Below are 13099 nucleotides of genomic sequence, written 5' to 3'. Positions count from 1 at the left end.
TCAAATGAAGTGGCAGATTTTATGTAAGGTAAAAAACTTTACAAAAACCAGCATTACAGTTATTACAAACACCACTTAATCCCTTGGTGACTCTTGCTTAGGCTTGATGAATGCTTCATCCTTTTGTTTTTTAGGCTTCAACAGTTTTTGATCAATCAGCTTAATGAACTCGGGATCATTGGAAGTTGATGCAATACTTTCTTATTTTAAGTAGAAAGGCAGAAGGACTAATCTCAATCTCATTGGTTCTGAAGAAAAGTTCATGTCCATGGAAATTGCAAAAGCAGAACCCTCCATGTACTTCATCATAAACACCTTCCATATAAAGACAGCTAGAAGGCATTCTTAGATTTAATAGCGGTTTATTATCAATATCTGACATGGGGACTGCTATGAGAATTGAAGGAAGCTGAGAGGAGTGAGAGGTGGTCGCTGGTCTTTTTGATGGAACCCTCCTTATTGGAGGTGGAGGTGGAGGTGCTGGGAATGGATGTCTGGCAGCGTTGAGCAGAGAGTCTTTGATCTTGTGTTTTTTTTCCATTTGATTTATTTTCTTTATTTGCTCTCCTGCCATGGCAATTAGCAGCCTATATCTATCATCCTTCTTATCTTTGATTAGTTTATAAATTTTAATCCATTCAGTTGGCCCAAGAGAATCCTTGGAAACCTCTTCTATTATCAACACTCTGCTCACTCCCCCCCTTAGGAGATGAAGATTCATTCTTTTAATCCACCATATTCCTTTGGTAAGCATACTTCTTTTAAAGCTACTTTTATCTTTCCTTTACTAAATTCTCCCCCACACCATAGAAAACCTTTGAAAATCTTGTTATTTTCTTTGGTCACTGCCTTTGGTAATAGAAAGAAAGACGTCCAATAAATCTTCATTGAACTTAATACAGAAGCAATGAGCTGTAATCTCCCTGCAAAAGACAAACTTTTATTTTTCCAGTTCATTACTTTACATTTAACCTTGTCTATGAGCTCCCGGCAATCATTAACTTTGAGATCCTTAGTAATCAGTGGAACTACCAGATACCTTATAGGTTACTTGCCCACTTTATATCCCAATAAGTCTATAATTAATTTGTTGTTTAGCATCATGTTTTACATTCCCAAAAAATATAGAGCTTTTTCCCACATTAGGATACAATCCCGAGCCATTTGCTAAACTCATCCAATGCATTTTTGATGAACCGTGCAGATCTAAAATCACCATAACATAATGCAGATGGGTGATACCCAACTCTTTACATCCCCAATGATAGTTAAAACCACTTTTTTCTCTAATTAATCTCCTAATCATTAATGTAAATACTTCCATTACTTGGGTCCCCTTGCCTCAGCCCTCTAGCCCCTTTAAAATATCCCTTAATCTCACCATTAGTATTAACTGAGAACTAGGATAGGTTGGATCTTCTAAGTTGTAAGTTATTGGCGGTGGATCATTTTGTCATATTTACATCCCCAATGATTTTCTTAGAAGAAAAACATATCGGCTTTTATTTTAATTGATGGTGGATCATTTTGTCATATTTACAACATTTTGATTGATTTAATCTAAAACTTGAGAGTTTATATTCTAAAAGGAGATCGATCTCAACTCATATACAATTGAATTATCCTGACGTTTTGTTATCTTTGACCAGCATATGTCAAGCCTTAAGGAGTATATAAGGCAGGACTCCTGCAATTTGTTAGACGACAATGAAACCTTTTTGGTAGAACTTGGACCCAGGTATGCAGTTGATTAGATGTTCACATAAGTAGTACATTTACATATAATGGAAACTTCAGATATATCGAGCTAAGCAGTAATCGCGTACATTGTTTATTTCATTTTATCTGAAGTTTTCAACATCCATATTGGAGACCACTATTAACTTCATCATTAGAAAACGTTAGGCATGATCCGTAGCTTTGAAACGATTTTGAATTCGAACCAAAAACCGTCTAAACCTTTTAGTTAAGACATCGGCTATTTGTACACTATCATTGGTTTTTCTATATATCTATCTTAATCTTCTTAATTAATCTTAATATTTAATATGTATATCTTTCAAATACTTCACTCCGTATATGTTTTTATTTTATGGTTACGTTATCCCTATTATTTATTATGTGGATTAAATAGAATGTACAGAAAATTTCTTTTATGTTTTTGTCAAGTTGAATTTGATTTAATATGGGTTGCATGAGTTAGTGTTTATGTGAGTTGTGAGTTGTGTTTAAGCTTAAAGTTTTGACATTATAATTAGATGGTTTGGATTTGGTTTTAGTTATATGAAATGGCCCATTATATTGGCGGATGATAGTTTTTTTTTTTTTTAAACACCATTATTTTTATGTAAGCATATGTTTCATTGTTATAGTTTTTTTATATAAAAAATCGACAAAATTTTATAAAAAATAAGCGACTTGCAAGACATTAGCTACTTAAAAGTAAAATTACAAATACAAATCTAGCTATAACCAATACAATTAATCTAGCTACCCCTCCCCAAACTTATATTCCGGGTATATATATACTAGTTTGAGATTTTATAACTTGCATATCTTAGACGTTTTTTTATTTTATCCCTAGGGGGTGTTTGGTAGGAGGGGATCATAAAGAATGGAAATAGTGAAAAAAGAATGATTATTTAGAAAGAGAATGGATTCTGTTGGTTGGTACCCACAGAGAATGAATATATATAAAAAAAAATAAAATTTTAAATAATAATACATTTATTACATATAACATCTTCAAAAAAAAAAAAAAAATTTTTTTTCCATTCTCACTTATTCTCTACAATTTGTAGAGAATGGAGTGAATGAAATTGATTCTCCTTTCTCTTTTCTCATTGCCTTTCTTCGTCGCAAATAAACAAAGGAAGTCTTTCTCATTCCCTTTCTCCCATTTCCATTCCATCATACCAAACACCCTTTACAACTACTTAATTTAACAATCTCAGTACATATTAATGCAGTGAACCTTTCGATGACATTGACATCATTCTAAAGAGCAAAGTAAGAGAGTCCGCATTAATAAATCCTAATTCAGTATTTGCATCGTATCCGGCCTTTCGGTTTGTATTCAAACGGGTGTAATCCAGCCAGCACTTTGTCAAGGGTGTACCAACTTTATTTGTAAAGTATTACTACTACATTAGTAAATTGCATGGCATTTCATTCCATCCTATTTTTATCCATTAACTGATTTAATCCAAATATGCTCCACGCGATGTATTAAATATATATTACATTAAATTGATTACAAATATATATAATAGTTTAAGTAATATTACTTGAAAACAAAGATTTACATACATACATCAAAAGTATTAATTTAAAATTAGATAAATTACGAAGATAGATAATTATATTATCAATGTCTTTTGATTAATTTTAATATTTACTGAATATCAACCGTAGTTTGCAAAAAATAAGCAAACATAATATTAAAAGTTAGAGGTCATGAGTTCTAATCTTGTATTTGGTATTTTTTATTTGCTATTTAAAATTAATAAAAAAAAAAAATAAGCAAATGGCTACGTAGACAAATAATTATGTGGCAGATGAAGTGTCAAATGAGCACTACAAAATATAAATTTAAATTTCAATATATATTAAAAAATATATTAAAATTTGGTACCTTTCACTTTAAAACTTCCCTATCCGTAACCGGATGGTACCTTTCAATAAATGGTGTTACTAATGCATCATAGAAACAATATAAATGAAATCCAAGTTATAGCACCAATATAAATGCCATCATTATATCATGTTCATAAATCATAAATGAGAGTAACCAAAACATAAGGCTAAAAGGTGAATTCTAAACATTCAATGTCTGATGTTATTCTTCTTTATTACTTCTATCTATCTCACCGAGCTAATCCTTTCCTAGCTCAAACTTGCTTATCCTGAAGGCACTACATTTTCAAAAGAACAAGTGTTAGCAATAAGTTAGCTAAATAAGATAACAAGATTGAAAACATTTTCCAATTCAGATATATTAACAAAAACATCTTTTGATGTTAATATCACATACATATAAATCATTGCACACATAATCATATCACATTAGGATATCTTATACCTAATGTGCCTACTTTCTTTCTTTTCCTTATTTTCTTTACTTTGTTTCTTTGCCTAGACGTAGGCTAAGTGACTTACGCCACTTACATAGGGATGTGGGATTTGTGTGCAAGCGGTCATAGACCATACATGGAGTCCTCAAATCCGACATGATGGATAAACCATAAGGTGGTCCATCGGCGCCGTTAAGGAATAGACTTACGTCATTCCAACTGGATAACCCTTTATGCCTTTATGCAACGGTGGTTAGTTACTTTCACCCGGAATAATCAAACATAACTATGCCACGGGAGGTATCTAGATTCCCAAACCACGTGACCACATATGCACTAGCTCATAGGAACTAGCACGGGTTAAGCTTAAGACAAGAATTTACATATGCTCGAGATTTCTTAATCGTATTAGCTTAGGCTACACTTTTACCTAAACTAATCACATAATTGATCTTTTACTTTAGGGCCCTTAACGTGCACGTGAACATGGAAATCCTAATCATAAGTCTAGTGACTCGGTATTCAAGCCATGCATACAAACATATAACATAGGCACATCATCATTTCAAAATCGTATAATAATACGCCAGCATTTCATTTCAGAAGGACTTACATCTTACCTTTGCAACCTGCAAATGCATATCATACATCATAAATGATAAGCCACATATCCCGTAACAACCTCCCATAGTCACCCTTTAACTTACTTTTAAGCATCATAAACATTTGGAAGGTTTAAATTATGAAAACGGGTTTTGTTGTACCATCAGGTGACAAAAAATGTTATCTTACCTCGTAGAAGCGCACACAAACGATAACCAAGGTCACCTTGCAAAGCAAGTATTCCCGACTACCTATAACAAACGTAGGACGAATCAACGAGTGTAAACGAGGCTATACGACCAACGATAACCGATGTCATTGACACCAATTCGCCATTCTATCTCCACCCCTCCGACTATCCAAAGCAAATGCAAGTAAATGACAATCTCACGGACAACAACTTCAATGATTGGGTCCAGAAGATGACCAATTTTTTGTTTGCTAAGAATAAAATAGGATTCGTGGATGGATCCATAAAAAAGCCGGAGAAAACTGATGGTAAATATATGAATTGGATGCGGTGTGATGCCATGATAAAAGGATGGCTCACTACTGCGATGGAGAAGGAGATAAGAGTAAGTGTTAAATATGCAAACACAGCACAGGAGATCTGAGATCTGGAAAGATTTACAGGAAAGGTTCGGTAAAGAAAGTGCACCAAGGACGTACGAGATCAAGAAATCAATCACCATGACCCGTCAAGAAGGATCCACTGTGTCGGCTTATTTTACTAAACTCTGTGGACTATGGGATGAAAATGACACAATGTTACAAACCCCTCGATGCGAGTGTGAAGAATGCAAGTGTGATATTGGGAAAAAGCTCATTGAATTGAAAGAAAAGGAAAGATTGTATGAATTTTTAATGGGGTTGGATGCTAGTTTTGCAATAATTTGAACACAGATTCTTGCTATGAAGCCGACACCAACACTTGGTACAGCCTACCATGGAAAGAAAACAGTGCCAGAATCAATGGCTTTGATTGACATGCTTAAAATACAGTTTTCTTTTGGGGGTTTCCTAGTTAACTAAGTGCATATGAAATTGAAAACAATAATAAATGTAAAACTGACATTCGTTTGGTTTTGATTGACATGCTTAAAAGTGGTTACATTTGAAGTTGTTGAACGACTCTTTTCACATTCAGATTCTCGTTAGATTCACTTGAATTATTTAGCCTGACTGCCTTTCGACTGGTTAGACACTTCAATGAGTTCCTGTTAAGGTCACTCACTGAGCTTTAAAAACTGAGCCTGTAACTATGACTGAAATCTTTTATGTAAGTCTTTGTTCCTGTTAAAGTTAAAAGACATTGATTACCCTAACCACCTGGATCCGGTATCCGTTCGCCAGATCAGCTAGATTAACCTAATTAAACACATACTCGTTTGAACCAATTATTAATTCTCAATCAAATGTCCAGTTATAGATCAAATGGTTACACTGATTAAAGACGATCAATGTTTCGCAAACAGATTAAAATGACCCTGGAGCCGCGGATCCAATTCGACTCGACCAAATCAATAAAAATCAATTTGTATATGAAAACTAATAACAATTCAGATTCAAATAAATATGGATCAACGATTTAGCATAGAAACTGTTCAACAATCAACCATAATCAACAATCAAGTTATGTTTACATCACGTCCAAACGAATGTCTAGTAACTTAGCTACTCATAATCTGAGTAGCCATGAACAATCTGATGAAATAAAATAACATAGAAATCTAGAGATAACGAAAATAAAGAAAGAATATAGAACCGGGTGATTATAAATCACTAGGTTGGATTCCCAAGCGTCTGATGATGTTAGATCTGCTCCGTAGTGCTTGAGAGGTCCAAATTCTCGATCCCTAGCCGTCACTTTCGACCTATGTGCTCTGCTTACGTTTTTAGGGTTTATAATGGGGTATTTATAGGCAAACAAAAAACCCTAATTCTGGCCGACCTAGTCCAACGACGCTGGTTGTGTAATCTGAAGGGACGAGCGATGCTGGTGACTGAGGAGCGACGCTCGTGAATTGCCTGAAGGGGACCAGCAGCGCTGGAGGTGCACCAGCGGCGCTGGTCTGGTTCCTGTACGATTCCAGCGGCGTTGGTTAGTCCACCAGCGGCGCTGGTTGCTCCAGTTCGCACGCGTTTCCTTATTTTAGCTCTTATTCTTCATACATACATCTCCCGAACTTCATCCTTAATCTTCCTAAGCTCATTTCTACTCTCTCGATCAGTCATCTCTCAAATCAAACCTGTTCACAAACCTAATTCCATTAAGTACCTTAAAGTGCATACTAATGATTCATTTATACCTCAAAATCATGACAAACGAATGGGGAAAAAGTCACAAATAATCACTCATCAAGAAGAAAGAAGAACAAAAGGAGAAGAAGATCAACCCTCCAGCGGCAAATATGGCAGGTAGTGTTGATAAAGACGATGATTGGAACATGGACTCTGGGCGACCGATTCCATGACACATGCTCGGGGATTGCTCGACAATCTTAAGACATGTGCTAATGAGTTTCTGGTCATAGTTCCCAATGGCCAAACCAGTCCTGTAAAAGGGAATGGAGAGGTTCTTTTTAAAGGGGGGGTTAGAGTAAAAAATGTGCTTTTTGTTCCAAGTTTTAAGTGCAATCTTTTGTCGGTCCGTAGACTAACCCAAGATTTGCAATGTGCTATCACTTTTTTCCCGGATTTCTTTGTTATGCAGGGATTGAGGACGAAGAGTTTGATTGGAACGGGTAGGTGCAGTGGTGGTCTCTATAGGATGGAAGCGATTCAAGGAAATCCGAAGGCTATGACTGTGGAAGCAACAAATATATGGCACAAAAGACTTTGTCATCCATCTAGTATTAAGCTATCTCACATCAATTTTTTGAAAGATATTGTTTTTGATTCAGATATGGATTTATGTGACTCATGTGTTAGAGCTAAGTTAACTAGATTACTTTTTTCAACTAGTTCAATAAAAACCATAGAATGCTTTGATATGGTGCATTGTGATATTTGGGGAGGTTATAGAACTCTCTCACTTACTAGTGGAAAGTATTTTCTTACATTGGGGGATGATTTTTGTAGGGCTGTTTGGGTTTACATTCTTAAGCACAAAAATGAGGCAAGTGATTGTTTAATCAGTTTTTACAACATGATAGAAACCCAATTTGAAAAGAAAATTAAAAGTGTTCATTGTGACAATGGGGGGAATTTACCTCAAATAAGATGAAGGCGTTTTATAATGATAATGGCATCCTTCTAGAAACCGCATGTCCCCACACCCCTCAACAAAATAGGGTGGTGGAGCGAAAACACAGGCATCTCCCAGAAGTTTCCAGAGCTTTAAGGTTTGAAGCAAATTTACCGGTCAAATTTTGGGCGGAATGTGTGTTAACGGCTACATACATTATTAATAGGTTGCCATCAAAAGTAATAAAGCAAAAAACACCCTATGAAATTATGTTTGGGAAAGGGCCGATGTATAAACACATGCAGGTATTTGGGTGTTTGGCATATTTCGAAACACTGACACCAAGGGAGACAAACTTGAACCAAGAGCAAATGCAGGTGTTTTCTTGGGCTACCCTTTTGGCACTAAAGGATACAAAATATATGATTTAGAGAAAAAGAAAATTAATTATTTCTAGGGATGTCCTTTTTTTTGAAAGTGTCTTTCCATTTGCCATAGGTAGTAGACCTGTTAGCATTCAAGGAGACAAAGAAATATTGGAGGAATATAATGCATATTTTAATGATGTTGATGGAATACCACATAAACCTGCCACTGTTGACCACTCCTTGGATTGTGACTCTTTGGTTGATAATTCCTCACCATATGTACATGAAATAGAAGAACGTGTGCATGAAACAAATATCAATATAGCTCATGCAACACAAATGTCTAGAATGAAAATGATACTGCAAATATGTATCAACGACAGCAACGAACTCGAACACAATCATCACGACTACAAGATTATCATGTGGATCTTCCTCCTTCAATCGACCACGCACACCCGTCTTCTGATCATGCTTCGTCCACGGTATATCCCCTTGCCTATTATGTTTCTTATGATAATTTTTCCGCTGCTCACAAAATATTTCTTGCGGCCATCACCAATCATGATGAGCCAAAAACATTTTACCAAGATTCACAAGATGAGTGATGGAGGGAGGCGATGAAAAGGGAGATCAAGGCTCTTGAACAAAACGAAACCTGGTCTCTTGAACCATTGCCTCCTAAGAAGGAAGCTATCGATTCGAAGTGGGTTTATAAAATCAAGTACAAACCCGATGGAAGTGTTAGAAAGATTCTAGGCGAGATTGGTCGCTAAAGGTTTCACTCAAATGGCGGGTGTAGATTATCATGAAACATTTGCACCTGTTGCAAAATTGGTCACTATGAGAACTCTTCTCGCCTTAGCCACAAAACGCGATTGGATTATTCATCAATTGGATGTAAACAACGTGTTTTTACACGGGGACTTGGAAGAGGAAGTTTACATGAAGACAATATTCAGTCCAAAGCTGATCATTCCTTCTTCATATATAAGCACAAGACAATATTTGTTGCAGCCTTGATTTATGTCGATGATGTGCTTATCGTTGGAAATCACCTAGAAACCATTCAACAAACCAAATCACGGCTGCATAATCTTTTCAGTATTAAGGATCTTGGGTCTCTAAAGTACTTTTTGGGTATTGAAGTTGCTCGAACAAAGGAAGGTCTAGTGTTGAGTCAGAGGAAATATACACTGGACATTTTGCAAGATAGTGGGTTTCTTGGATGCAAGCCAAGTCCTTTTCCTATGGAGTCTACTTTGAAGCTTGGTAAGGGGGAGGAAGAATAGCGAGTTGATGCAAATCAATACAGGCGTTTGGTAGGAAGGCTACTGTATTTACAAGCCAATCAACCGGATATCACTTATTCGGTAAATATATTAAGTAAATTCGTTTCGGATCCTCGTCAAACTCACATGGAGGCAGCAACTAGAGTGTTAACCTGGTCAAGGGATTCTTTTACCAAAAGAAGGTGGAACAAGACTTGTTTCCTACTGTGATGCGGATTGGTTAGGCTGCCCTTTATCAAGACGTTCAAGAACTGGTTACCTTTTATTGTTGGGTGGAGCTCCTATATCGTGGAAATCAAAGAAACAATCGGTTGTCTCTCGTTCCTCGGCAGAAGCGGAATATAGAGCCATGGCAACAACAGTTAGCGAAATCTTGTGGGTTAGATGGCTAATGACTGAACTCGATGAAACACAGCATGGTGGAACAGTTTTGTTTTGTGATAATGAAGCAGCTCGGCATATTGCTAACAATCCAGTTTTCCACGAGAGAATGAAACACGTTGAAATGGATTGTTATTTTATTCGTGAACGAGTTGAATCAAAAGAAATAGAGCCGAAGCATATTGAAACAAAACTTCAAATAAAAGACCTTCTTACGAAACCACTTGGGACCAAGAAACTTCAAGAACTACTTGTCAAGCTGGGTATGAAAGACTTACATGCTCCAGCTTGAGGGGGAGTGTTGGATATTACACAAAATAAACTGATGTTTATCCATTTGCTTATCACATATTTGTAGGATCAAGTTGTTAGTCAAAGTGGTTAGTCTCTATTATCTTTTCCTCGGTTTTCTTGTAGTAGCCTTTGGCTATATATGTATGTTTTCTTTTGTTCTCAATAACAAGAATAAAATAGAGCTCTTGATAACCAAATTCTTCAATATTAAGCTCAGATTCTTAAAGAATAACACGAATTTAGTTATGAATAAGCTTGTGGATCCTTCAGTTAACTCACCATGCTCTGGAACTAATTTAGGTTATGTGCATGTTTTGAGTGTGTATATGATATGAGGAAGCCGATGAGAAAGAGGGAAAAATATCATAAGTGTGTTTATTATCAAAAAGGTTAAAAACAATTCTATCAACAAGAGTTTTATATATGGCTAATTACAAGTTTTACTACTTTAACAATAATATGAAATGTATCTCAATTTTAAATTAAACACCATTATTTTATATTAATGATAAAATGGACCCATAAGAGGGCTCTTAAGAGCATATCCAATAGAGAGCTTTTTTCAAAAGCTTTTTACTAGTCTATCAAGATTTGATTTAAACGATAAGTTTTTTTTCCCATTGGAGATAAAAGCTTTTTGTTAATGACTTATTATTCCTCAAGTCAACTCTCTTTCGTATGTAATTTAATGTTTTTTAAAGGATTTCAAGCTTTTTAAAGCCTTGAGCCATTGGAGGAAAAACTTTTTATGAATTAATCTTTCATGATAAGCTTTTGAAAAAACTCTCAGTTGTGGATGTTCTAATGGTATTTTCATGCTTTAGTTTTGCCATGTCCTTCCTATCTAATCATTTTTAAGAAATCACAAACCACCAAAATTAATAAAGGGAAGAGGACAACGATGCCGCAGACAAGCTCGTCTCTTTACTAAGTCCCAAAAAAAGACGCGCTCATGCTCATGGCGTTTGTTTGGAGACGCAAGTCGCTTGCTAAACTGATGCTCCTCTTGGGAGCTTCTAAGGCCGGTCCTTATACCTGCGTTTTGGGGCGTCCGACGCGGTTCAAGGGTGGAAGCTATTAGCACAATCGCGTCTTGGGTTGCGTCCAAGGTGTTTCTCCCATTTGTAGACGCGCAACAATTAATTTGTGGGGCCCAATTTTTTGTTTGACTGACGTATAAATTAAAAAAAAAAACGAAATTAACTCTCATATGGTGTGTGTGTGTGTGTGAGAATCGTGATGTGCTGGTGAGTGTGTGTGAATCGTGATGTGCAGATGTGTGTGTATTATATGTGTAATACGAGGAAGAAGATCCATATCTATATTGTATTTATAATTAGTTATCTCAGTTTATTTAACCCCAAAATTCATACATAGATTTTTTTTTAAAATAGTATAGTATTTATATTTATTATTAATAAAAGTTTAAATTAATAAACTTACATATAAATTTTTACATTAACAATTATTTAATGTAGAAAAATAAAATAATAAAATAATTTATGAATAGTGAAAGTAGTTGGGAAGAAGCGTGTAGTATAAAAATGGGGTGTTCTTGGGTGTTCTAGAAAAGAGAAAACTGATGAATACTGGAAGAAGTGTGTAAGAAGTTGGTAGTATAAGGAGGGACCTAATAATTAAAATATGATTCACATTTGATCAAAATAAATTTACTAGTATTATTCTGCATATAAAGCTAATTCGTATACGCCATAGTTGGCTGATATATTTTGTTTCCATAACAAAAAATATACTAATAATCATCTATCATATTAATGGCGGGAATGGGTAGTTTAGTTCGAAAATTGGGTAATTCAGTCAAGAAAATATGAGATACCAAATCCTCAAGCTGGTGGTACAACCATCATATGCGTGCCGCATCTCGTGCCATTTCTCACCGAATCCCTGTCGATATTGTCCTTGATGTCCGAGACGCAAGGGTACGCTTTGTTCTCTTTGGTTATGTATGCCAACTGTTTGATAAAATGTCTCAAAGAACTACCTTAGACATGCTCCTTTTGAATTACTATATGTGTTTCTTACAGATGGATGGTATCTTCTGAATATGGATAGCTGAGAATCTGAGATACTTACCAATTTACCATCTTTGTCGAGGAACATTATTGTGCCGAATAAAATGGATCTTGCTCATCACTCGAAAACTAAGGTGATACGTTCTTCCAGAACTTTGATTGGCTTTTTTTTTGGATGAGTCAATTAAGTGATTATGTTCTGTTTGCAGTAATATTCTTTTTGCAGTATGATATTATGATCATAGTATGGAAACCAAAACTTGACCAGTTGAACGGAAGATAAATCCGAAGCTATCAAGTTATACCATCAGAATTAGAAAAACCAACTAAACTTGATATGGGTTCGATCCTCATCTCATGCAAAGGTTGAAGGGTTTTTTCTACCATTAAGGTAGAAACTGGAAGTAGCCTCTCTACTTAGGTAGAGGTAAGGTCTGCCTACATCTTAACCTCCCCCATACACCGTCGAGGTATTGGGGCTCAAAACCCGCGGAAGGCGGCACTGAGCAGTTACTTACTTTTTTTTTTTTCAACTAAACTTGATATGAAACCGGAACAAGAAGTAGTAATCAGCAACCAACTTGATGCATATCAGCCCCAGAATTATGGAAATTGAAGAAAACCATTTGATTCAACTTTGATCCTTGTCTCAACTGTTGAGAGAAATGTCAAACCTAGCAGCCCCCGTCTTTAACTAATTTCCAGTTCCCAAATGCCATCCCTGATTTTTTTTGAGCACCCAAGTCCCATATTCAAGAACTGGGACCAGATCCTGCGTGCTTAACACCAATCTAGCTAGTATGGCTATGTAACACCTAACAACCTCACCTTAATTAGAGGTAAAACTACAAAATATATACTAAGATAA

Source organism: Erigeron canadensis, chromosome 9 (genome assembly GCF_010389155.1).
Source record: "Erigeron canadensis isolate Cc75 chromosome 9, C_canadensis_v1, whole genome shotgun sequence".
Lineage (NCBI taxonomy): Eukaryota > Viridiplantae > Streptophyta > Magnoliopsida > Asterales > Asteraceae > Erigeron > Erigeron canadensis.
The sequence above is the reverse complement of the archived record's forward strand: the minus strand, read 5'-3'. Positions refer to the sequence as shown.